General features: G+C 43.7%; 1 protein-coding gene and 1 non-coding gene across 6 annotated transcripts in view; one reads left to right on the top strand and one right to left on the bottom strand.

Moving 5' to 3' along the window:
- Window positions 1–26931, top strand: part of ZMAT4 (zinc finger matrin-type 4) — a 420999-nt gene that overhangs the window by 63765 nt on the left and 330303 nt on the right. The gene's annotated exons all lie outside the window — the stretch shown is intronic.
- On the bottom strand, window positions 4399–4473 carry TRNAA-AGC (transfer RNA alanine (anticodon AGC)). The gene has a single exon. It is a non-coding gene; the product is annotated as a tRNA-Ala (tRNA).

Genomic DNA, 26931 nt, shown 5'->3' with positions numbered 1-26931 from the left:
TGTATAAAATAAATAAGTTACAAGGATATATTGTACAGCAGGGAATAGAACCAATATTTTATAATAAGTACAAATGGAGTATGATCTATAAAAATTTTGAATCTCTCTGTTGTACATCTGGAACTAATGCAATATTGTAAATCAATTTTTACAATCAACCCCCCCCCCAAAAAAAAAGCTTGAAAAAATGACATCGCTGACTTTTAGGTGACTAGAGACGATTAGCAAATGACTTTTCCCAACTCTTAACTTATAACTCGATTTTGTTTACTTTTATTTGCTAACGTGTCAGTTAATGCATGCATCATAGTTCTTACAGTTCTTTGATATTTTTATTTAAAAAAGTGATCAAACATGAGCAACAGGCAACTAGTAACACACAACGTCTATCCAAGCGATCTGTTTTTTCATCCTCCTCTTGGTCTTTTGGAATTATAACCAACTCCTAGGGCTGAACTATCCAGTTATCTCAGCGCTCAGGGCTTCCAACGCAGGTCTGCTCGCCGCGGTATTGGAGGCAGTAGGCGGCCTGCCAGTACTTGTCACTGAATAACCCTAGATCTGCTGGATCTGTACCCTCTCCACGTACTGTCCACCTGCTGAGCCAGGGCCAAATATTGAGGTTTTTGTCATGGGAGAGCCCCTCCCCTTTCTGTATTAGAAAAACTAGGCTAATTGCACTAAGAAACATTTCAGCATCTGAGAAATAAAAACAGATTCATTGCCCACGTCATGGCCCGCTGTGGGTTTGCAGAGGGAGGTTTTGTGCCCTGTAACCATTTAGGACTGAAGTTGACGGAGGCTCCATCATCTTTGCTTTTGACATTGCTCTGGGTATCCAAATCCCAGTTGGCCTCTGGGGGACTGACGGGCAGCGTGGGTGACTGTGCAGGACAGTTTAGGGGCCAGGCCTGCAAGTGACAACACCTTTGCACCCACACTCCACGGCCAGAGCTCAGTGGTATGTTTTCTTCTGACTGCGTGAGCGGCTGGGACACGCACCTTTGCTGGGCGCCCAGGAGGAAAATGGAAATTGGTGAACACACAGCATTGCCTCTGTGCGCTGTGTGTGTGACACTACAGGGGACATGGTGATTAGGACCTGCTGTGGATTGGCTGGGGGTGGAGAGTGGGAGCGGAGAAGGAAGAGGAAGACAGGAAGGGCTGGCTTGGCTCCCAAAGCCAGTGATCTGGGCAAACAAACACTTAAAAAAAAAAAAAGCTATCCAGTGTCTGGGGGTTGCCATGAATTTAATGCCTGTTTCATTACGATACTGTGTTGTTTGTTCAAGAGACAACAAAGGAATACTATGCTATCTAACGAGGGTGTTCCCTCCAGTTTCTCTGATTTAATTGGTCAAGCACGAAGACTTTCCAGTTGGTCCTGGCGTGTCGGACTGGTGGGATTGCTCTCCACTCTGCCTTTCTGGGTCCAGCCATTGGGTCTCCCAGGCTCTGAGCTCAGGCGGTGAGCGGAACTGCCCACCCCACCCTCAGGGAATCTGGGAGCCACCCCCAGAGGGCGCTCCATCTGCTCAGTGTGGCTGGGGACCTGTCCATGGTGTCATCTTCTAAAGATGGATGCCTGCGAGAAATTTCTCTTTGCTCTCAATCACAAGAAGAGTTACTCATCTGCTTGAGAGGCTGGTCAGTCACAGGTCTCTGACTCTCTGATCTAATCTTGTTTCCAGCTTTGCTTTAGCCACCAAATTCACGGCCACAGCCAGCAACTAGACTGAACTCTGCGTGCGCATGTATCGGGCTCCCTTTACCTCTGGACTTTATTTTCCTTCCCTTGTTTTACTTTAAATATGTATCTCTCAATTATTCATTTCATCCTTTTGCATGAGATGTGTGGATCTATGCTGATATGTCTTCTTAAAGTCTTTGAAGAAAATAGTGGTGTATAAACATATAAATATTTAATCTCATTTTTAACATTTAATTCAGTCTTTTTTGGAGACAGGTACATTTATATGACTCCAAATTCAAAAGGTATGGAAGAGTGTATGATGGGAGCGACCTCCCACCTACTCCTGTTTCTCACCTACCCAGTTCTCTTTCTCAGAAGAATCCAAGGTGACCGATTTGCTTTGCAAAAGTCTATGCATATGATGCAACTTAATTTTTTCATTTTATTTATTTTCCGCACATGGCAACATGCTACACCCTCCAGTTTTTGGTTGCTTTAATTGTGGCATAAATTCTCACGCTATGAATGCATCGTAATTTGTAAAGAAACAATTTACAGAATTACTGCTCACTCCTTGCTAACCTGGATAAAAGTCTTGTGGCTGGAAGAATGTCCCCGTGAACCCCCGGTTAGTAAAGCACATGTCGGTTACTTTTCAGATCTTGGCTCGTACCGACTGGTTATTGACATTGATAGTTTTTCTTCCAGTTTCCCATTCCCGGCATTCCCTTGAAAACATAGGCATTCCCAACTTCCGCGTCGCTGAGCCATCTGGGTTTGTTGATTTTGTAAAAAGATACTAGCGCACAGGGGATTCTTGAAGGCTAATGACCTCGGCAAGTGGGTTGGCGTGTTGATCTCAGCTGTGTGTCTTGCCCACGTTTCTTGTGATGCTGAAACAGCATTGAGGACTCTGTGATTCCCTCCTTCCTTGTGATCTGAGCATTTATTGAGTTTCTTCAGGCTTTTACTAAGATGATGTAATTTTGAGTTGAATTTTTCCACCTTGGAATTCCATCCCTTGCCCTGAGGATCGTACAAAAAGACATAACTGCACCTAGTCAGGCGGTCCCTCCGCCACCTTCAAAGTGCCCTCTCCTGCCTGCAGCCCCTGTCCCCTGCCCCGTCCTGGAGGTCTCCTTGACCTCTGGGAAGCCTGCCACCACCACACCAGCTGCTGGGAAGGCTCCCTGTCCACTCGCTGCTGATTCAAATATAGAAACAGTCCTGCCTTCACCTTGAAAAACTTACAGGCAGTGGGGAAATTTTAGATTTTACTAAGCAAATGGGAAGAATAGAACCAAATAGAAAAGGTTCTCTCTCTGCCACCAATATTCTTTCTCCTGCTCTGGTCCTGAGGTCACAAACCTTGCCCTTGACTTCGAAGGTTTCCCTGTCTTCTGGTTCCAGAAATCCTACCCATTCCTGTCTTCATTAATTCCTCAGAGCTCTGGACTTCCTGGTTATAAGTGTATCTTCAAACTAAACCTCTCCAGGTTTGGTTCTAAGTGATACCCGTCATCTTGCTCCCCAGTTTTCTGTGGCTCTAAAGCCATCCCCGTGTTTAACCCGGGGTATCCTGTAGGATTCTGTCACTTGCTTTAAATGTCAAAGCCACACCTTCTTTTTCCTCTTCCTGGAACAATTCGTGCTTCCTCTTGGCTCACCTGCTAACTTCCCCTTTTCGTATCCGTGGAGTGAATTCACTCGGCCTATCCCCAGAGCAGGCAGTGCTGGCCTGCGACATGGAAAGGGCTTCTGGGGTTCTCAAGGTCAGAGGTCCGCATTGTACGTCTAATCTTAATTGTCACGTAACCCATCCAGAATTGAGTTCCCTCCTCTGCATCCTGAGATGGCTAGGGGTCTTCTTTCCTTTCATCCCCACGGCCGACCATCCCCCTTGCATCTGCACAGGTGACCATTTGATTAGGGTTGATACGTTTTTTACTTGCGTGTGTTCTTTGTGCAATATGTGTTTTGCTTTGCAGGTATGTGTATTTAAAACTCATTTTGATCTTAGGATTAGTTTCAGGTTCACAGAAAAGTTGCAAGTGGAATATGGAGAGCTTGGGGTACCCTGATTGTATTTTCCCTACTGTTCACATCTTCAGATGATCACAGGTTACTTGGGTACATTTGTCACAGCTGAGGAACCAGGACTGACTCACTGCTGCTCTGATAAAACATACAGTACAAAGGATGAAGTCCACACTTTATTCAGATTTCCTTAAAAGTTTTTACCTAATGTCCTTTTCCTGTTCTAGGGTCCTGGCCAGGACTCCACATCGCATTGAGTCTTCTTGTGTCCTCAGGCTGCTGTGGACCATGCCCGTTTCCCAGGCTTTCTTTGGGTGACCTTGATAATTTTGAGGAGGACTGGCCAGGGGTTTAGCAGAATGACCCTCAGGGGGGTTTGTTCACTGCTTTTCTCCTGATTAGCCCGGGGTTATGATGGGTTATTGGTGGGAGGGATCCCAGAATTGAAGTGCCGATCTGTGAAGTCACATGACATCAGGGATCCTGTTGTCAACAGGATGTGTCACTGGTGACCCTGGCCTTGGTCTCCCACCTCTAGGGGAGCTTGTCAGGTTTATCCACTGGAGATTTACTTTTTCCTCCTTTTCCCAATTTGTCATCTTTATTTTATTTTGTTTTTTTGGGGGGGGGAGGGGCAGGTAATTAGATTTACTTATTTATTTATTTAATGGAGGGACTGGGGATTGAACCCAGGACCTCGTGCATGCTAGGCACGTGCTCTACCACTGAGCTATCCCCTCTCCCCCCGTTTTACCGTCTTTGGAAGGAAGTCATTATGCACAGTGTAGGCGTGTGTTTTTGATGGCATGGTGATGTGAGCTTCATTCTTACCTTGCTATCTCATTCAGCAGAATGTATCCAAGAACCATCCACGTTCCTACATGCATGCCTTATGTCTTGCTTCTGCGTGCTGCACAGCATTTTGTAGTGAGCATGTGCATCCATTGTATTTTGACTTTCCCACCTCCTCAGGGATTGATGCTTAGATTGCTCCCACTGCCCTATGAGCACAAGCATTGCTGGACAAACACCCTTAACGGTGTTTCCTAAAGGACCTGTGTGGGAATTTATGTGAGGCGGACCTACAGACGAGGGGACCTTGTGCCTCCTAAACCCCGTCATCACTTACACGGACAGAGCCTTGCTCAGGCGCGGGTTGGGACGGGACGGTTCCCACATCCACCTCTCTGCCGATATAACTGGCTTCCATCAGCTTCCTCATTCTTTTCGAATCTAGTTGATATGTGATATCTTGTCATTTCAAATTGCATTTCTCTAATTATTATAAAGTCTGAACAACTTTCATGCTTCCTAGCTTTCATTTCCCTTTTTCTTGTTGGTGATTTCTGTTCATTTTCTTCTCCAGTTTTTCTCTTGGTATTATATTTTTCATTTTGATTTCCTTGTATATTCCTTCTTGGATTTAGACATAGGACACACCTTCTTCTGTTCAGTCACCTGATTGTGTCTGCTTGTCATGCCTTTTGTTAATTTTATTTGTTAAAATGTGTTCATTTTCGGGTGACACATTTAATAAACTTTTTGCCCTGTGGTTTCTTTGAGAAGTTCTTCCCATTGGTTGATCACAATACAGCTCCTATTCATTTTCCCACATTCGTGTCTTCAACTCTATTTGGAATCTGCCTTTATATATTGTATCAAGTAGGAAGCCACTTTGATTTTCCTCCAGACCATGAACCACTTTTTCTATCACCATCTACAATCGATTCTTTTCCATAATTTGTGCCGTCATCTTTCCCATGTGTTAATTTCCCACGTGTACTTGACTCTGAATCAGACCTTTCTCTTCTGCTCTGTGATTCTGTTTATCTGGGCCAGTCCATATGCTATTTAATTACTACGGTCACGTCCTAGTATCTGAGTGTGACAAGTTTCATCTCTTTCCTCCTCTGCTGCAGGTCTGTCTTGACTAGCTGTGCAGCTTACAATTGTGCTGTTCATATTAATGCTTGAATAAATGTACAAACTCAGTTGAAATTTTGATTGGAATGACGTCAAACTGAAGAATGAATGTGAACTGAATTAATATCTTTACAGCATCAAGTCATCTGATCTTAAAGCAGCGATATCTACCGATCCATTTGTTCAATTTTAAACCAATTGTTACAGTAAAATTTCAGAGAAATGTAACAAACATAGAGCGTGGGAGCACACATACAATTGTTGCATAACTTAGTTCTTTTAAAATTAAAAAAATTGAGTCCTTAATGATATTTATTTGTTTCTATTCTTTTGTCAAGGTTTCATCTTTCCTCAACTAAATTGTAATCGTATTGAGGAGAAGGGTCAGGGTTTTATTTTCTTTCCCCCTCTGTCTTTCATCCTAGAGGGTCATAATGAATACCAGTTTTTTTTTTTTAATTAATTGATATCCAGGATAAACACCTTTATGGAAGGTTTTTTTTTTTTTTTTCTGGCCTCCTCTTTTACATTTTTGTCTTTTATTCTCTCCCTTTACGGATTTGCTTCCCTCTTTCTCATCTGGCTCCCTCGCTTCCTCCCCTGGGAAAATGCTCAGTGTGGCCTTGTGACAGGAGCTCACACCTACCTGCAGTAAGTTGAGGATGAGCGCTTTTTTTTGCTGCGCGGCGCATTTCCTCTGGGATGAGCCGTGCAACTTAAAACTCAGCTGTGTCAGTAAGTCAAGGTGAGTTTTCGGCGTTATCCACCTGCATTCCCAACTGTTAGAAAGATGTTAACATTTATTGCCAAGCTGTCTCTTAAATATCCTGTAATAAAAAGCCCAAATATGCTGTCTTGTTTTTTTTTTTCCCCCAATTTCATCCTTAAGCGGCTTTTTCATTACTGCATCTTTGCAAAGTGCTGTCAGATTCTTTATTGAAACCTTGAAACCTTTATTGTTTCAGTTGCTCCCATGACAGTTACCTCTAAAGAAAAAAAAAATTTTTTTTTTTTCGTAGAAGGCAGTATCAGAGCGGGTCCTCTTCATTTTGCTAGTGACACGTCTAACAGCTATCCTATTGGCTGTTGCCTTGTGTCTGCTTTTCAATCTATATAATTATGACGACCCAGAGGTGTGATTTGACCTGTACCCTATATCCAAATCCACATAAGAAAGCTGTCTGATCAGAGCCTCTCCCCGTGTAAAAGCTGTTTTAATCTGACTGTGTCACTGTGCAAAGAATTAATCACATCAGTTGGCTTTGGGACTGTGTGTGGTGAGCGGGTGAGACCGAGTTTGGAAGAAATAACTAATGTTGGATGAGCAGAAGGCACTGAAACCACGTTGTACCTTTTGGCTCTAGCATGTTAAGAACCCAAATGTCTTTGGAATGGCTTGGTGTGCCTGAGATAAGACACCAGTGGGTGGTATTTATGGACTGATCAATATGCCAGTGCTGTTGAGGTGGAAACAAAGTTTGGAAGCTAATCCAATGTCACTGGGTCTCCGTGACATTTAGAATTTTTCTTAAAGTGTCTTCTGAGTGAAGGAATATGAAGTGTTGTTTACCGCATTAGCACCTGAGAGACCACAATGTGTTTGCTCGGGGAAGCAATCTGGTAGCTGGAATGTGAGCGGGGCAGAGATGCACTGTCTCGGTTTTGTATAAAGGGAAGAGCCACGCGGGGCGGTGAGGTCCAGGGCTGTCCCAGTGAGGACCGAATGGTCCGGATGCAAGTCCCTGGAAGATGGGGAACCCCAGGGGCGTAACTGGTCCATCCCCATTCCGCACGCTCAGACTTTTAGGGTTGACTTCAGAAGTCCTGAGGGTCTTATCTGCCCTCTGGGGACGCCCATCTTGGAAAGCACAAGTCCCTTCAGCCGTGGACAGCAGGACACCCCAATTCATGTTTCTATATATTCTGGTCAACTGGGGGGTGTAGGATGCTGAGAGGCAGCCGACTTGCTGCTGTATCTGAGCCTTTTCTTCTAAGTCAGGAGTCTGGCGTTGGACACCCCTTATGTTTGCCTGCATTTTTTCTCCCAACCCACTTCATTTTTGAACGTCTACACTGCATGCCTCCACCATCATAGATCCTATTTTCCTCCTCTACGGGGATCCCTCGATGCAAAAGACAAAGCTCCTGACTCATTCAGATCGGGGTTAAGACAGGGGCAGAAATGACAACCATGCAAATGAAAAGGTGGAAGCAGCATTAGGTAAAGTAATTAAGTAAGCTTAGATACGGGCTTTTCATTACAGAGATTTAGGGTGACCTGGTTAGAAAGGAAATTCAGTTTGACCTGTTCTCTAGTGAATGAAATGCGAAAATTAAAAAAAAAAAAAGCTGCCTCTGTCTTTTCTGTGGACTAGATGTTCTATATCATATATTTAATACTAAAACAGGAAATCTTAATGGTTGCTTAATAGGCAGAACAAAGACCTGATTATGGCAACATAGCTCTGGAAATTAAGACGGTTCAAGGTCACACTTCAGGAAACCTTGCTTTTCTGTACTTCGACATTTGTCATGAGTGTGATCATGAGGAAGTACTTAGCCACGTCTTTAGGAAACACAGGCATTTCCAATGCCCTGAATTTTTTAAAAAAAAGAAAGAAACAAAGCAAAACCCTGACACAGGCAGGATGCCTTGGGTTTGCTTCCCTGGAGGCTGAGGTTTGTAGCTTCAAGATTCCAGGGACTGTTCAGCCCTGTTGACTGAACTGTCCAGATGCGAGGCATTTAGTGTTTCTCACACTGGTACCTGGATGTAATCTTGAGATTCTGCACATTCTTTTACTCTTCAAAAAAAATTGAACGATTATTTTTAATGCGTGCATTTTTACCTGGTATAAACACGAATGATTCCCCTTCTCTGTGATAACAATTAAAATGTATCTTTTATGGAATGAGACTTTAGATAATTAAATGACTGTTTCTCAGACAGAAGTCATCAGATCCTTGAGAATTTTGTTCTTCTAGGGGCAAGGGGTATAGCTCAGTGGTAGAGCTTGGCATGGGGGAGGTCCTGGGTTCAATCCCCAGTGCCTCTGTTAAGGGGGACAAAAAAAGAATTTTGTTCTTCTGGGCACTTGAGAATTTCCTCTTTTACTTACATTTGAGAACCATTGCCTATTGGGGCCCACTATTTGATTATTCTTTTGGGGGCTTAGTATTTTTCAATTGCATCTGTGCCAGTCAGCTCCAAATCGGTGAGCCAATGATTTAGGTGTGATCACCAGATTGATAGACTTAACAGCTGATTTTATCTATTTTCCAGGTATGTTTTCCAGGTATTTAAAATTTTTTTCTTTTTCTTTCTTTTACATTTTTGAAAAGCTGCCCCTTTTTTTGTGTGTGTATTCATATTGAAAGCCATTGAGAAGAGCCTTCAGAGCCCTCAGGAGAGAACTCCAAGGGTGAAGGGGACAGATTTGTATATTTGGAATAAAGAAAAAAATTTGTATCTTTTCTTGTCTGACTTTTTCCATTTCTCTCTTTCCATTGATGTCAGAGATATATATTTGTCTCTGTTGATACAAGAGAAAGAAAGAGAAAAAGAAACAGGTTTAGATGATCTGTTTTCTGTCTGTCTGCCTATCTATATCTATTTATCTGTCTATCTATCTATCTATCATCTACTGAGAGACAGAAATAGGCAGACACAGAAACAGATAAATTAGACTAGATGCTAAAGGTAACTGAGCCAATTTAGGAGTCTTTGGTCTGAAAAAAATCCCCCTAAATGGTAGAAACATCTCAGAAACCTGGAATCGAGGAGGAGGTGGGGGATGGAGGGGGGTCTGTGCATTAAAAGTGCCTCCATTGTTGGCCTCTGTTTTATCCAGTGATAAAACACCCTGCCAGCCGGGGACAAAGCCCTCGGAAATAGTATTAAGAAAAGTGGCAGCAGCAGTAAAGGTAAGGGAAAATTAATCTCAGCCGAGTGCTGCTTGGGGAGAGCAAGGAGGAATTATCTACTTTGTTGGTGAAGTTTTCCTGTCAGAGCCAAGGGAAGTCGGGGTGATTGGGACGGCAAGGAGCATCAGCCGGGACCTCTGTGGCTCTAAAGCAGGGAGGATTTATGCAGCGTATGGAAACTCAAGGCAGCTCTTCAAGGTGGAATCCGTCAGGGAGAAGAGATGTTTATTGGTTTCTAAGTGTTGTTTTCTGCTTTTCAGCAAAGTCTTTTTTTCAGATAGTTTGCAACAGGGCTGGAGAAATTAGAAGTCCTGCCCACTGCGGGTTGTCAGGCATTTACAGCCGTGTCCCGGGACCTTGGAGCCCAGGCATGCACGTTGGCAAGAACACATCCGTCGTGGGCCTTGATGAATATTTGCCAGGGCAGGCGGAGGGAACAGTAGGAAGCTCTTTCTGAGCAGTGTGGGGGGCATTCATTCACTTGCAGATCTGGTGTCTGAGCCGAGCTGCCCTGGTCCACGCTTGGATTTAAAGTTCTTTGAAGACTTGCACAGACTCAGAGGAGGCGGGGAAATGGGTGAAGGGCAGATCATCCCTCAGCCTGGCGTAGAGCGCCCCTTGCGGTGGTTTGGTGGAACTGAACCCTCTTGCTCCTTGCTCTGAAGCTGAGAGGGGCAGAAAAGACCTGGGAGACGCGGAAAGGCTTGGACCACTGACACTCTCCCTTAGAAGCTCACCTAAGGGATCTGCCAGCCCCCCTCGCATCCGTGACTATTTCCCACCCGGCTCATCCTTTGCAGGGCTTTGGCCTGGACTTCAGGGTCTTGCCCCGTATCCAGAGGCTGCCTGTTGCAGTGTCGCTGCTAATAGACCCATCTCACCATGGGGGACGTTGCAGGCGAAGCGTGTGGAATGGCCGGCCAGGAGCCAGATGGGCTCTTATTCAGAGCAATGCCTCCATTCACCGGGGACCAGGCTCTGGGCCAGTCTTTATTGGCATCATCTCATACCATTAAGGACCTTAAGGACCCTCAAGTGGTAGATATCTCCATTTTGCACTTGTCCTTTGAGGAAACTGCAGTTCGGGGAAGTTAGGTAAATTGCTCAGCTGTAATAACCTGGACTGTGTTATTTAGGAAATTCCTCAAATACCGTCTTCCTGGGTCCTGTCACCTCCCTTCCCTTCTGTCTGAGCAAAGTCAGGTGAGTTCAGTTATGTTCTCTGCAATTCAACAAGCATGCATGTGCTGTTAGAACGTGCCAGGCACTGACTGGGGCCCCCAAACACAAGGATGGATGGTGCCGCCTCAGGGACTGGAGGGCAGGGCTGAGTGTGTTCACAGTTGTCATACACATGAGGTGGCCCCAAGGGTTGGCTCAGACCCATCCTGACACCCAGACAGGTGCTGTGCTGTGTTTTGATGGGTGGGATGCAGGTGGGGTGTGGTGGATCCCGGGGTGGGGTTCACAGAGGAGAGGTGAGTGGGCGTTGAAGGTTTCAGCAGTTAGATGTAGGAAATAAGAGACCCCAGGCTGATGCCACACAGCACCCAAGTGGCTGGCTTTGCTGGAGCTTAGAGTGAGCAGAGTGAACCCGGAGGTGGAAAACAGGGAACTGGCCAAATCCAGAGAAGAGGGGCAACCCACGCGGCTGGAAGGCTGGGTGCGATGTGAATCCTGCCCGGGGGGTGATGAGCTGTCCGAGCACAGCAGGTGGCTATTTGGCCTAGAAATTCATGCAGCTTCCCCGATGCCCAAAAGGAAGAGGAAAAACAAGGATGACCTTTAAGTGAGATGGGAAGGCATTCCAGACTGGGTTTAATGAAGAAGCAAAAAGAAATACCGTGAAAAATGCTTCAGGCGTGCAGACCCAGGCGCCTTCACCTCCCATCACGGCAGCAGCGGTGTGGGGTGGCCCCGGGAGGGCAGGAGACATCATTCTCATTAGCGCATTGCAGGCAAACTGTAGGTCTGCAGTTTTGAAAGTTTTCTTCCTCTTTCTCTTTTTCCCTAAATACCACCGAGACAGTGATAAAGGGCCGGGAGGATTTCAAGGGTGGTGGTGAGTGGACAGCGTTGTGAATTGCTCTGTGAATTGCTGATTTAAGCACTTGCTCTTTACCTTCTCCTGAGCTAAACGGCACACAAAGAAACATCCAGAGAAGGAGTATCAGTGCCCTTGTTTTCCTTTCAGCGCCGATCTGAGCCAATCACGCACAGACCGCTCCCCTTAAGGGAAAAGGTGGTGGAGGATGGAGGCTGGGGTAAGATTTGGACAGGACAGGCAGTGGGGTTGACATTCCTCTCTCTGCGGCGGCGGATCCTGGAACCTCCACAGGTGGGCGCTCCACGGCAGGTGTGCGACCCACGGCAGGTGCGCTACCAGCGGCAGGTGCGCGCGACCCACAGCAGGTGCGTGCTGTCTGCCCCAACCCCACTTTCAAGGCAAGCTAAACATGATGTGGAAACTTACCCTGTCTTTATAACCGTGCCCATCCCTGCCGGGCAGAGAGAGGGAGGTGTTTCCGGGGGAGACGGATCTCAGCAGAAACCTCTCCATCTCCTCATACAGTAAGTTGTGATTTAAGATTTGGAGTGAAAAGAAAGGAGAGAAAAAGAAAACAGAAAACTCAAAAGTCGTGGCCATATTTTTAAGTACTTCTTTTGCTTCTCAGGTCCATTTTGAAATAAGAAGGGATGAGAACGGGTGTCAGCAGAGTCTTGTATAAACCCTAAGATACTTGTCGTGATGGTGAATGGAATATAAAGCACCACTTTGGATGTTCCAGATTGCCATCAGTTTGCAATTTGCAGAACAGAGAATGTTCATTATAAAGTATGGGGAGATTTTTATCCTCCAACATTAATGCAATGGATTGTATCAAATAAATACAGAGAAAGTTCATACCCTGAGTCTCAGAGTCTCAGCCCTTTAAATCAATACTGCACTCCACTGATGAGAACAGTTTCCCAACTGATGTATCAGTGTGGCCAGTGAAAGCAAAAAAGGAAACCTCCAGGAAGGAAGCAGGTGGGGCATTAAATTCTGCCTTCAGCCTAGCGACAGCCAGGGCTCTGAATCGCATCTCTGGAACTGTAAATTCTAGAGTTAACTGTGTTGGCTAGAAATTGCACTAAGGAGCTGTCTGGCAATCACGATATGTCATAAGGGTAACTTGCACCTTGAGAATGCCTGATGGGATGATGCAGTGGGGTTTCTGTTTGTGTCTTTAGGATTCAGGTGCAGAAGAGCCTCTTCGCAGGAGTGCAGTGCAGGGACGGTCACACCATTGGCCATGGCTGCCCAAAAGGTCTGCCCTCAGGTCTGGCGTTGTGATGCATGGCTGTAAATATGGCCCAAGGTTAGGGACTGCAAGGCAAGTGTCAAGTCCAGAGTAGGTGTGTGACTGGACAGGGTCTGGGGAGGGGTGACGATCATGACAGGACCCCTCAATGAGTGGATTTGGAAATAGAAGCACCGAGGACTCCTGATGACTTTGTCTGGGTTTCCAAGCCGACATGAAGCATTTCTGCGTCTGTTACTCTCCCTCTTCTGAGCTTCTACGGGCTTCTCTCCTCCTCTGCTGTCAGGATGATGAAGTTCCGTTTGCCACCATCACCTAATCTTCCCCTGCTCCATCTTGCAAGTTCTTGTTCTCCCGTTAAAGTAATCATTGTCACGCTAGAGCCCACCACGTCTGTGATGTCAGCCGTCCACCTGGGACCCCAGCTGAGACAGACCTGAGGAGCGAGAACAGAGCCTGTAGGGGAGGGACATACCTGGGCTGGTGACACCTGTGTCCACAGGAAAGGGAGGGTCAGAGGGACCAGGGACAGTGCATGTCTTGCTGTGCCTCCTTGTGGCTTCCTGTTCCAAACGGCACATCCTGGCATCCTGGCTTCTTCCCTAGTGGTCTCTTTCCCACCCCTCAGTTCATCAATTATGAGGCAGTCAAAGCCCAAGCACAGTCATCAAGAAGAAGCCTGCTGTAGAAAGCGGGCTATTGATCCCTGCAGAGAGTACCTGGCTCACTGAGCTGGTGAAATACTCTGAAACGCACCAGAGTGTGTGTATTTCCTTTCCAGGGGCCCCAGGTTTGAGTTCATATCCACGGTGGAGGTGGGTCCTGTTCTAGGGCGTGTTGAATAAAAACATCCCTGCCTTCCTGAGTCCAGGCAGATCCCAGTGCCTCCCTTCAGCTCTTGCTGCAGACGAGCAATTTCGCATCCAGGTCTGGAAGACAGCTCCTTCCTTAATGTAGCCTGATTTCTTCTTGATCAAGCTGGTGAGCTTCCTTCTCCGAGTCCTGTGTCGTGTTACACACCTGTATGAACAGATCAATGGCTTTTATTTAATCATATTTATGTTTCCGTTCAGAAAATCCTGTTAAAGGTTAAAAATAAGAATGGCCTTTTGACCTCTCCTGAATCAGCCCGCAGATAACTAACTCCAAGGGAACGTTTCTTTAGTGGAAGTGGGCATTCTGTTCAACTGAACAAGAATACAAAGGAATGGGGAGACATGAACATGTTTTGTTTTCCGTGGATGGAAGTCCTTGAGGCATGGTACAGATCTGGGGCAGAAAATACACAGATATGTGCTTCTTCTGAGATCGCAAAGGGAGGGGCATGTCTGTCACACTTTTCCTAAAGAAGGTGACAGGAGGAATCCAGGTGGATTGTAATTACAGATGTCACCTGTCCAGGGACCCCTCAACCTTGAGAAACCTCAGGGCCAGAAAAATGACCCAGATAAAACGAAGTGGTCTGTGTCCTCGCAGACCTGCAGCTTTGAAAACACCGGGGACACTGCTTGTCACCAGCTACTCATTTTACTTGGAAATGTTTGCAAGTTTGGACTTTCTGGCATGACTTGGAGGTAAGATGAAGTGTCACCGGAGCTTCAGAAACACCCCCAAATGGAAAATTTGTGATGCTTGAAAGGAAATAGCAAATTGGCAAAGGGATTTCCAGGCTGCCGTGAAGTTACGCTATTAAGAAAGGGAGGTCAGTCTTAGGCAGATTGGAAAGTTGATGGAGCGTGTCTTTGGGACTTGTCTGAGCTCCTTCAGGGCGCCTTCTGCAGACACTGAGGGCCGCCGCTCCTCCTCCTCGCCTCCAAGTGCACACAGCCCGCCTCAGGCTGTCTCTCCCTGATCTCGTCTGTCCTTTAGTGTCTGCATTTGGCCATGAAAGGCAAGGTGGTTTGTTTTTTGTTTTTAATTAATTGACATAATTTTTTAGAGCAGTTTTTGATTTACCCCCCAAATTGAGCAGAAAGTACAGAGAGTTCCTATATTCTCCCTCATCTCATGTTTCTCCTCTTGTTAACGTCCTGCACTGGTGTGGTGTGTTGATTATAGCCAATGAACCTGCGATGACAGAGTATCACCCAAAGTTCATGGTTTACATTAGGGTTCATTGTCTGTGTTACACACCCTGTCGGTTTTGTGTCCACCATTACTGTAAAGCCCAGAGTAGTTTCACTGCCTTAAACATCCCCTGTGTGTTCTGTACGTTCATCCTTCCCTCCACCTAAGCCACCGAGCATCCACTGAGCTTTTTAGCCATCTCCCTCGTTTTACCTTCTCCAGAATGTCATAGAGTTGGAGTCACACAGTCTAAGGCCTTTTCACATTGGCTTCTTTCACCTAGTAATCTGCATTTCTGTCTCCTTCATGGCTGAATTCCTTAAGTTCCCTCATCTGTTTTCATGGTTGAATAATGTTCCATTTGCTGGATGTACCACAGTTTATTTACCCATTCACCTACTTGGTGAATCTTGGTGACATCCTGGTTGCTTCCAAATGTTGACAATTATGAATGAAGCTGTTATAAGCATCTGTGTGCAGGTTTCCATGTGGATGCACATTTTCAATTTTTTCAAAAACCAAGATGTGTTTTTTGGATTATCCACTTATGGAAAGGTAGATTTGCCTGGTCAACACAACATATGCTCAGCGTATATAGCTCAAATACCAAAGGGTAGAAAATTAAAAGTGAAACAGGATTTTTATTACAGGTAAAATAACAGAGAATTAAGGTAAGACTACGTTTTGCCTCAGGGTCTATCTAGAGCTGTTTTGCCCCCATACCTAGTCGCAGCTGGAACTTTCTCCTCAGTCCCAGAAGAGGTGAGCTCCCTTCTTGGGTTGGCTGGGCAGTAAAATAAGTGAATTTTGAAGCAACCCCCCTCGCCTGGGTGACGTGGCTCCCCAGCCATGCAGTGACCCTCCCAGCTACACCAACATTGCTCTCCATGACCTGATGGGTAAACTAGCCAGTGGGCACCAGGCTCCAGACAAGGCCTTCTGAAGCTTCCCTGCCTGTAGGATAAAACGTAGAGCGTAGATTCTTCAAGCTAAGAAAACGTGGGCCGTCCTGCCCAGTTTGGTGACAGGGCCCCTGGGTAAAAGTGAGCTTTAGCCACCAAGTGTGATTAACAGCTTCTGTGCTCCGGTTTTGTTCTGAGCTCTGGAGTTTCTGTGAACAAGTCAGACCAGGCCCTCCCCTCCGGGAGCTCGCATCACAGTGGGCTGGAGGTAGCAGAGGGGAGATGGAAACAGAAGGCGTCCCGACTCAGCCAGGAACCCCGGTGAGGGAGCTGTGTGACCTTGGCAGATTGCTCAGCCTTTCTGAGCCTAAGGGTTCTTGTGAGGAGGATCAGAGGAGATGGGCTAGTGTTTTTGAAATCCTTCTGTAAATGCGTGTTATTCTCTTGGTGTAGTTTCTGTGCTCTGCTGTTTTCAAACTGTGTGCTCTGCTGTGGAGAGGCTGGGCTTTCCTAGGCCGAGCTCCTTTGGAGCTCCCAGCGCCGTTAACACCACCCTGCCTTTTGTTCCATCATGTGGTTTTGGAACCTGTGGAATCTCAGCTTCCTCCCGTGCTCTCTGGACATCATCTTCCCGCCCCTCCTCCTGTGTCTCCATCCACTCAGGGCATCCGGGAGGGTCTAGGCTGGAAACTGGCCCACAGGGGCCCACAGGAGAGGTGGCCGAAGAGAGTTGATTAAAAGATGGTTTACAAAGGTGTGGAAGTCATTTAGGAAAGCCAGCAAGGACTAGTGAACCTCCATGGGGGGTTTACAGAAGCAATCCATCACTTTAGGAGACATCAGACCTTGGAACCAGGGGACCTGGAGCAGTGGGAGGGGCCATGCGATGGGAACCGTGATCTTTGGTGGAAGAACAAAGGAGGGCACTGGCCGAGCAGGGAGGGAGCCGGCGGTGGGGAGTACACACCCCATTGTCTTGCTCCTGCTTTCACGTGCAGGACCATACACGACTTAAATGACCTTGTTCAAATGCTATTAGGAATTTCTGGATGATGACAGCAGAATATTAAACCCAGTGCACGGTGTATGTGACTGCCGGGATGACACAATGTGTGAAACATGCTTCTAGCTTCTGGGAACTCGATGCTTTAGTATCTGACCCCCATGCATTTACTGGACACGCCTTGTTCTGGACAACCTGAGAAGATGCTCTGTCACCATACCTTGGCTGTCTGCCCTCCTGGACCTTGGGAGGAGTCTTCCCCCCTGGGGCGCACTCTTCAAATATAAACCAACCAAACCGGAGTCCATACACCCAACCCCCTCCTCATTTTGGGTCTCGCACCCGGGCCAGTTTACCCCTGCGGAATCATTTGAGGGCTGGGTCCTGGACTGCTCAGGACAGCCGCCAGCCTCAGAGCCCTAATATTAGTTCAACAGGCCAATCCTAGGCCTGCTCACCCCGCCTCACCCATTCCTTCCCGTGGAAACCCCTGTAAAACTCTTGCCTGTGGTTCCTCTGTCCCTCTCCCTCATGACCCCACCTCCCTTGCTCCCTAGGCGGCCCCCCTGGGCCTAGTGTGCCCTCTCCTCTTGGGAACTGTGAGTAGTAAGCTATCTTTTTGAAAGCAATTGTCTCCTGATCTGTTGGCCATTATAAATTAACGATCTCAAATTTCCTGTGAATACACCACATTATAGAACACAAAACCAGGAAGCCAGCCCTGCCTGCGTGCCTCCTACAGGCTGAACTCCACTCAAATCCAGAGGGCCAGATGTTCATAACAATCAGCATCTGGGGACCCACAGAATAGCGGGGGTGGGGTAGGAAAGTAGATTTGGTGGGGTAAAGTATTTCCAGCACATACCTCGTTTTCCCTAATAAGGTGGTGTGGATTGATTTTAGTTTAATGGATGAATGAAGAGCCTGGACATTTCTTACACTATTTTTATCAGTAGTCACTTGAGGACAGTTCTGGTAAAGATGTGTCATTTCTTGCCTGACAGGGGAGTCATTTTTTTTTCAGCAGGTATCACTGATGTATTTCTTGAATGTCCACCTTGATAAGGTTTGATATAGGTATACATCTATGGAACCATCATCATAATTAAGATAGAGAACGTATCTATCCATCCACAAAATTTCCTGTGTCCCTTTACAATTCCTCCCTCCTGACTGTCCCCACCCTCAGTTGCATCAGAAAACAACTGATCTGCTCTGACGTGATTCATTAGTTCATATTTTTTGATATTTTATATAAATGGAATCAAATAGTATATAATTTTTTATCTGGCTTCTTTCATTTCAGATTCATACATATTGTTCCATGGATCGATTTAGACTTTTAAATTACTAAGTAGTGTTCTGTTGTATGGATATATTACAATTTGTTTATCTGTGTACCTGGCAATGGACCTTGGAGTTATTTTTCCTCCACTCAGTTGACCATGTATGTGTGAGTCTATGTCTGTCCGCTTTTTTCTGTCCCATTGATCTGTTTTTCTATGTCAATGCCAAACCCACACTCTCTTGATAACTGTAGCTTTATAATAAGTCTTGATCAGATAGCATTAAGTCTTCTAAATCTGTTCTTTGTTTTCAAAGTTGTTTTGATTATTCTAAGTACACTGCATATTCATATGCATTTTATAATCAGTTCATCAAGTCATACAGAAAAAAAAAAAGCCTACACAGAATTTTACAATTGGAATTGCATTGAATCTATAAATAACTTAGAGGGCAATTGACATCTTAACAGTGTTGAGTCTTGTAATCCATGAATACAGTATGTCTTTTCATTGACTTAATTTAAAAATTTTTCTCCCAACAGTGTATCATAGTTTTTAGTGTATAGGTCTTGCATATAATTTGTCAGCTTTATCCCTAAGTATTTCATATTTTTGATCTGTTATAAATCGTGAATTAAAAAATCAATTTTTGATTGTTGCTAGTACATGCACAATTAATTTTTTAATAATCAGTCTTGAATCCTGAAACATTATTAACACAGTGACTAGTTCTAGGTGCTTTTAAAAAGATTCTGTAGTGTTTTCTACACGTAAATCATATTGTCTGTGAATAAAAACAGGTTTATTTGTTTTGTAGAAATAAATGAAGACCACTCAAATGAGAACAAGCAAAGGCTATTTATTCAGAGCTCGCTATAGTAAGGAAGTCAGTTGCTGTCACTTGTGTTTGGCGGAAACTCAAAGACAGGCAGAGAAGTGAGAAGGCTTTATAGATGGAAAAAGGTAGGGATTCAGACATGCCCTGATTGGAGGCTCTTAGCAATTGGGAAACTATAGGTGAGTTGACAGTGTGATTGGTTTGAGCTATCTATCTGTCTTTCTCCAGTGGGTCCTAAGTTGGAAAAAGGGGAAAAATTAGGGAAACTTCAGTTATTAATCATGTTCCGGTAGTTTGGGGGCTGTTGCTACAGGCGTTACTGATTGGCTTCTTGGATTGTTGCTACAAATAGTAGTTTGGTTTTCTGGACTCTTTGTGGCAGAAGATAGTTTGACTTCCAGGGCTGGTTTCTACAGCTATGGGTCAGAGTTCTATATTGATACATGGTTTCATCATTATCCATTTGTATATTTAGTCTTTCACTTTACAATCTGGATGCGTTTTCTTTCTTTTTCTTGCTTTATTGCACTGGCTAGAATCTCTAATAAAATATCTCACAGAAGAAGTGAGAGTGGACATCTTTGCCTAATTCATCTTGGGGAAAATATTCAGGTTTCCACCATGAAGTATGATGTTAGCTTTAGGATTTTTATGATGCCTTTTATCAAGTTGAGGAAATTCCTTTTGATTCCTAGTTTGCTGACAGTTTTTGTTATGAATTTTTGCTGGATTTTTCTCAAATGCATTTTCTGCATATTGTGATATTCACATTTCTTCTTTTCCTTCCTTTTGTCTCCCCCTTTTTTTTTATTAGTAGGTATGGTTAATTGCACTGACTGATTTTCAAATACTAAACCTACCTTACATTACTGGGGTAAATCTCACTTGGTCATGATGCATTATATACATTGTTGGGTTTCATCTGCTGAAAATTTATTAAGAATTCTTAGATCTGTGTTCATGAGGAATACTAGTCTGTAGTTTTCTTTCCTTGTAATATCTTTGTTTTTGGTGTCAGAATGTTACCTTCATAGAATGAGTTGGGAAATACTTCTTCCTCTTCTATTTCTGGAAGAGTTTGTGTACACTGGATGTTACTTCTTCCCTAAATGTTTGGTAGACTTTCCCAGTGAAACCATCTGAGTGTGATGTTTCTTTTATGGAAGGTTTTAAGCAACCACTTCAACTTCTTTACTAGATATGCTATTTGAGTTATTTCTTCTTGAATGAGCTTTGGTTGTTTGTGTTTTTCAAGGAATTTTTTTCCCGTTGCATCTAAGTTGTAGAATTAATTCGCATAAAGTTGTTCATAATATTCTCATTGTTATTTTACTATCTGTAGAATCTGTTAGCTCTCTCATTCTTGATCTTGGTGATTTGTGTCTTTTATGTTTTTGTTTTTGGCTGATCAGTTCGACTAGAAGCCTGTCAATTTGAATTATCTTCTCAAAGAACCAGTTTTTGCTTTCATTGATTTTTCTTTATTTTTTCCTGTTTCCTTTCTTGATTTCTACTTTGATATTTGTTCTTCCCTTATTTTTCATTTTCATTAGGATTAATTTACTCTCCTTTTTCTAGTTTTATAAGGTAGAAGCTGAAGTCATTGATTTGAGACCTTTCTTCTGTTCTAATGGAAGCATTTAGTGCTCTCAATTTGCAATGGCATTTTCAAAGTGTCTATATCATGAATCACAGAATGTTAACATCGATTGGGACATTAAAAATTGTCATGTTCTACTTTCGCATTTTAGAGTTAAGGGACCATAAGTTGGTCAGCATCTCGAAGTTAATGTATGTTCCTCCACTAGCCTTTAAACAACTTCTCCTGTGAACCCAGTTTTGGAAAGTCAATCTATCTTTATACTCAGAATCTAGCTTTCTGTTCTGTTTTAATCTTTGTAACAGATTTCAAAATTACATTCTGCCTACTTGTCTTTGGACCCGGAATAGCCTTTGGTGGAATGCAACTCCAGTTTTCTTCTGTTAGCACACCCGGCGTTTGTGTACATCTGTTTCAGGGCCCAGACTCTTGAGGAAGGGGCGCACTCTTAGCCCTATAAAAGCCAAAAGAAGATCGAGAAATGTCAGGCTGAAGAAAGGTAGCTGAGTGAATTCTGGCCCATAAGTTGGGAGGCAAAGGACTGAATGTGGAAGATAAAGGAAGGTGACGTTGAGATTCCATAAGAGAATAACTAGAAGGTGGATGTTGGCTGTTCTTCCTTTCAGTAGCATCTCTTTCTGTAGCAATAACTCAACCAAAATAATCCACATGCTGGATGACTTGTGGTGGTGGTTTTTGACCCTTATCTGCACATAATACACTCATCAAGAGACTGAAAAATGAATGAGTGAATGAATGATTGCCATTTAATTGTCCATACTGTTTACTTGCCATCATCCATATAACTCCCCTCTTAGCTGAAATAGCACAGGAATTTTTTTTTTTTTGTAGCATTGGTTTAATGCAGTAGAAGAAAACCAGAAAATGAAGAGGGCACCAACATTAGTTAATTTCCTTCCCCACCTTGGCCCGCTTTCGTAAATTCCCTCTCAGCTGAGAGCAATGAGATTTGAAATACCAGGAATTGGAGTGAAATGTGACTTTGCATCCACATATCAGCCGTTGTTGGAGTCCAGAAGAAAGGACTGCGTGGAGGAGAACAGATGGTTGTGTTGAAGGCACTAATTTCTGCTGGATTCCTAATTCAGCAAAGAAGAAAGGAACCAGCAGAGCCTCCCCCCCCTCCCCACTCCCCACCCCCTTGGCTGCTGTGTTGTGTGATGTGAAGCCAGAAACAACTGCAGTGGGTTGTCAAGGAGCTGGAGACAGCTAAACCCTCTCTCCTTTTTTTTTTTTTCCAAATAAAATAATAGTCATAATTTTTCCAGCCTTATTCATCAGTTTTCAAAATTTTAGTCCATTTATATGAAACAGCAAATCAGTCAGCAGGTGAAAAAAAAGTAGGGCAGGCTTATTTGAAATCTGGTTAAGAGCAGGTGGCAGAGGGAAAGGGCTGTGCGTGGAGCTGTGTAATCACTGGTGCCCAGTAATGTTGGAATGAAGATGTCATTATGTTCCTCGGATGAGCAAGTGTCCAGCCTGAATGCATGATTACCCTGGTTAAACACTTCTCAGTAATCTTGGGCTAACTTTATATGTGCATATTTATTGGTGGGCTGACTTTCGAGAAGAGATTCTGAATCAAAATTAGATTGTCAAGGATGAGGGTTGGGAAGAAATTATAGAATACTGACCATGTGTTTGAGGAAGACAAGCAGAAGTGAGTTTGACAGTCAGTTCTGTTTCCTTTGCTTTAGCTTCCGTTTCGAGATAGTAAGACTAATTCGAGGACTATAAGTAGTGAATTCAAATCAAGAGACTTTTTTTTTTTTATTTGGACACCTACTGTACATCCTGCTCAGTAAGAATGTGGAAGATTCACGCACTGCCCTTTGCCAAAGTGGATGTGGTTTGGAGCTGTATGAGATATACCAGGGGCTTACTACATATGCTGGGCAGTATTTTATGAATTGCTTAAATGAAACTAATAAAGAGGCTAAAATATACCATAAAGATAATGAAAGCTTTGAGAGGTTAGAATAGAATGAAATTAGTTTCTGGAGTAACCGGGGAAGACTCAGAGAGGGGTCACTCTTGGAAGAGACATAGAAGGGCTATTGCATTCCAGTGGGTGATGGGAAGCTTTTGTGTATCCCAGGAATTGGGAAGAGAATCAACAAATACACAGAAGCAGGAATACGCATTTTGTGATCTTAGGATGGTAACAGGACGTCATCCTGTGGGATGACATTGTAGTTAAGACTTCAGCTCCTGGAGTGGGAGGAGCACCGGGTCTATGTCATCTGCTAGTTGTAACTAGTACACAACCTACCAGGTGTGGAGCCAGGATGAGCTAATCACACTCAAAGAGTTCAAAGAGCATTCCCGAAGTTGGTGTACGCAAGGTGCTCTCCTGACTTGAGTACTGACTTGAGTTCTTTCATCCCCACCCCCTGGGAGGACCTGGCCTTGGAGGTTCCCGGAAGGGTTGACAGCTGAAGGCTGGCTGAGGACAGTACTGCCCGTGGCAGGAGGTGCACATTCTCCATGGAAAGGGATCTGGACCGGGCATCTCCGCATGCATCAGGCTGACTGAACTCTCCTACGAGTTCTAATGATTCTGATCTGTCTCTTGATTCTGTCAGTTTTCCAAGATACTTTATTATTATTATTATTTGCAAACAGTGAGCTTCAGCTCCTCCCTTCCTTTGCTTGGATCTCTTTTTCATTCTTTACGGTGTTAATGAGGAACTCCAGTATTACGTTTAGCAGCAAGAGTGATGGTGCTCATATTTCTCTTCTTTCCTCTCCTCTCTTCTCCTCTCCTCTCCTCTCCTCTTCCTTTCCCTTCCCTTCCCTTTCCCTCCTTTTCCTTCCTTCCTTCCTTCCTTCCTTCTTTCTTTCTTTCTTTCAATTGAAGTATAGTCAGTTACAATGTGTCAGTTTCTGCTGTACAGCTTCATGATTCAGTCATACATGTACACACATAGATTCCTTTTCATATTCTTTTTTGTTAGATATTACTACAAGATATTGAATAGAGTTCCCTGTGCTCTACAGTAGGACCTTGTTGTTTATTTATTTTATGTATAGTAGTTAGCATCTGCAAATCTTGAACTCCCAATTTACTCCTTCCCAGCCCCTTTCCCCCAGAAAACCATAAGTTTATTTTCTATGTCTATGAATCTGTTTGTGTTTTGTAAATAAGTACATTTGTGGCTTTTTTTTTTTAAGATTCCACATATAAGTGATGTCAGTCCTATTCATTTTCTTCTTGTTACTAGTCTTAAAAAAAATAAAACTAACATTTCTCCATTAAGTGTATGGTTGCTGTAGATTTTTTCATATAACCTCTATGGAGGTAAGAATATTCCTGTCTTTCCCTAGTTGACCAGGTTTTTTTTTTTTTTTTTTTTTTTTTTTTTTTTTTTAAAGTGTCATTAGGTGCTGGATTTGATCATACGATTTTTCTGTATTGGCTGAGATACTGACTTTTTTCCTCCTTTAGTCTATTAATGTAAATAACATTGATTTTTTTTTTAATGTTGTACCATGCTTGCTCTTTAGATAATCCATTATTGATCGTGATACATTCCTTAAAAAAAACATTGTATTTGGTTTGTTAATTTTACGTAAGTGTTTTGGCATCTACATTATATTTTAAAGATTGAGTAGACTGTTGTTTAGAGCATTTTGGGTTCACAGGGAAATTGAGAGGGAGGTACAGAGATTTCATATACACCCTCCCCCACCCAGGCGCAGCCTCCCCCATTATCATCATCCCCCACCAGACGGTACATTTGTTACAACTGATGCGCTACACTGACAAAGCACCACCATCACCCAGAGTCCATCATTTACCTGTGGGTTCATTCATTCTTGGTGTTGTACGTTTGATGGGTTTGGACAAATGCATAATGATATCTATCCATCATCATTATTATGCCATACAGAGTAGTTTCACTGTCCTAAAAATCCTCTGTGCTCTGTCCGTTCGTCCCTCCCCCTCTGTAACCCTGGCAACCGCTGATCTTTTTATTAATTCTATAGTTTTACCTTCTCCAGAATGTCATAGAGTTGGAATCATACCGTCTATATCCTTTATAGATGGACTTCTTTCACCTTATAATATGCATTTAAGTTTCTTCCATATTTTGTCATGGTTTGATAGCTCATTTCTTTTTGGCACTGAATAATATTACATTGTCTCTTATGTACCACCATTTATTTATCCATTCACTGCCTCAGTGGCATCTTGGTTGCTTCCAAGTCCTGACAGTTATGGATAAGTCTTCTATAAACGTCTCTGCCTGGGTTTTGGTTTGAACATACATTTTTATTAAAAAAAAATAAGGTATATATTTTTCTGATTATCCAAAAAAGTTGAACCATATGAAATATCCAATATTTGATTGTTTTTCACTTATAGAAATAGCACATTCTCTTGGTTGAACATTCATGAATGCGGTGTATTACACGGATGGATTTTCATCTGTTAAACCAATAGGTCTCCCGTGTTCACGCTGTGTAATCCCACTACCTGATATTTCAGCTTTTTATTTGTTATGATTTCACGTTTTTGTTTTATATGGGTAGTATCTTCTTCTCAACTCCTTAAATATATTTATCATCCTCATTTCAATTTTTTGGTGAGTATTTCCCAGTATTGTTGCTTCACTTGGTTTTGTGGCTGTTAGTCTGCAAGGATGCTGGTGTTCCAGACACAGGAACGTTGAAAAGGGGGGCAGGCGAGGAAGAAAGATAATGATTTCTCTTTGGAAGTACTGAGTTTGAGTAGGACAGTTGGATGCCTGCTGGAATGTTCTGCCGATGGTTAGAAGAGAGTGGAAGTCGGGAGGGGGCGGTGAGGAGATGGTGAGGATTGGAAGGTGGCGGTCATGGAGTCTGGGAGTTGGGAGATGTCGGGGCAGCATCTCTGTCCCACATGGCCTCTTTCAAGCTCTGCACTTCTCAGCCTGCTCTTTGCAGGTCCCTGAGGGGTTGGCCAAGACCAACTCTTCCCAGTTTTGCCTTATTTTGAAGTGTAATCCAGCTGAAGCTGGACATAGCTCTCCAGGTCTGTTTCCTTTTCCTTTCAGTCTGGGCTTGTTAGCCATCATAGAAGGGGAGGGGAGAGGAGCCAATTAGAAAAGAGGAAAAATAAAGGTGGGTTTTCAAAAATCCACTTGGCTTCTAAGCACTTGGGGAGCAATGAAAACACTAACTCCTAGCAATTCTTGTTATTAAGCCTGAAACCTTTCTTTAAAAAAAACTCCCCATGACTCTGAAACAGGTGATCCAGGGACCAAACTTTGGGAAAGGTTGGAAGGGAAAGAATGACTCCAGGTCTGGTCTGTGCAGAGGGGAGACCTGGGGATTCCCACGCCCCTCTCTGAGGCGCCCTGCTCCCCAGGGCAGACGGATGTGTGGACCTCAGGCTCCTTCTTGTTCTGTGTCTCTCTGGTCCCTCCAGCGGAGGGAAAGGAGTGACACAGAGGCTCTGGGAACACCAGGGGTAGTATTTATTGAATAAAACCATCTTCCACTGAACATGTCTATCTCTCCGAACCACCTGGCTGGAGAGGATGGATTATTTCAGAAATTTCCTATTTGTCTTTAATTGTGCTATCAGGTCAAAGCAACCTGCAAATAGATTAAAATCTGGGACTTTGAGTAGGCAAAATAAATGGAAATGCAGGTGTCAGTGAGCTGCAGGTGATAACAGAGTTGCAGCTGGCAGCCACATGCGTGTGTACCCTTAAGCTCTGGAGAGCAGTATTAGATAAAACAAACATTTCTGGAAAAATAAAAGATACTTATGCATACTTGACTCTAGGGCTTCAAGAGGAAAAAAATCCCCATCATTAAGTGAAACGAAGCTACTAACCTATTTCTCTACTAGCTGTGTGGCTGGACTCTCCCTATTTCAGCAGTGACAAAGCATACTAGCCCTGCCCGCTTCAGCTGGCTAACTTTGTGTGCAAAAATCTAGCTAGGTGAGGGGGGGAACACTAGGGCAGGAAGAAATGGACATTCCATTCTTCATACATCATTTTGCACCAAAAAATATTCCTAATAAATCTACTGATGACCTTTTTTTCAAATTATAAAAGTTATAGGTACCTACAAGTGTTCTTGAAAATCGGATCAATAGAAAATCTTTGAAAATAAAGTCACATTTCCAGTGTACCAGGGGACTACTGACTTTAAAAGCCTAAATTTCTTTGTAAGTTGAAAAAAATCTCATTGTTAGGCAAATATTCTGTTTTTTGGTAGTCCAGTTTAAAATTGCTATTATTATTACTATTTTACTATTGCTGTGTTCAAAGTGAGGTCTACTCGAATTATGTTCTATAGTCTGTGTCCTCCGGCCATTTGTCTATTTATTTATT

This window comes from Camelus bactrianus, chromosome 26, assembly GCF_048773025.1.
Source record: "Camelus bactrianus isolate YW-2024 breed Bactrian camel chromosome 26, ASM4877302v1, whole genome shotgun sequence".
Taxonomy (NCBI): domain Eukaryota; kingdom Metazoa; phylum Chordata; class Mammalia; order Artiodactyla; family Camelidae; genus Camelus; species Camelus bactrianus.
The sequence above is the reverse complement of the archived record's forward strand: the minus strand, read 5'-3'. Positions and strand labels throughout refer to the sequence as shown.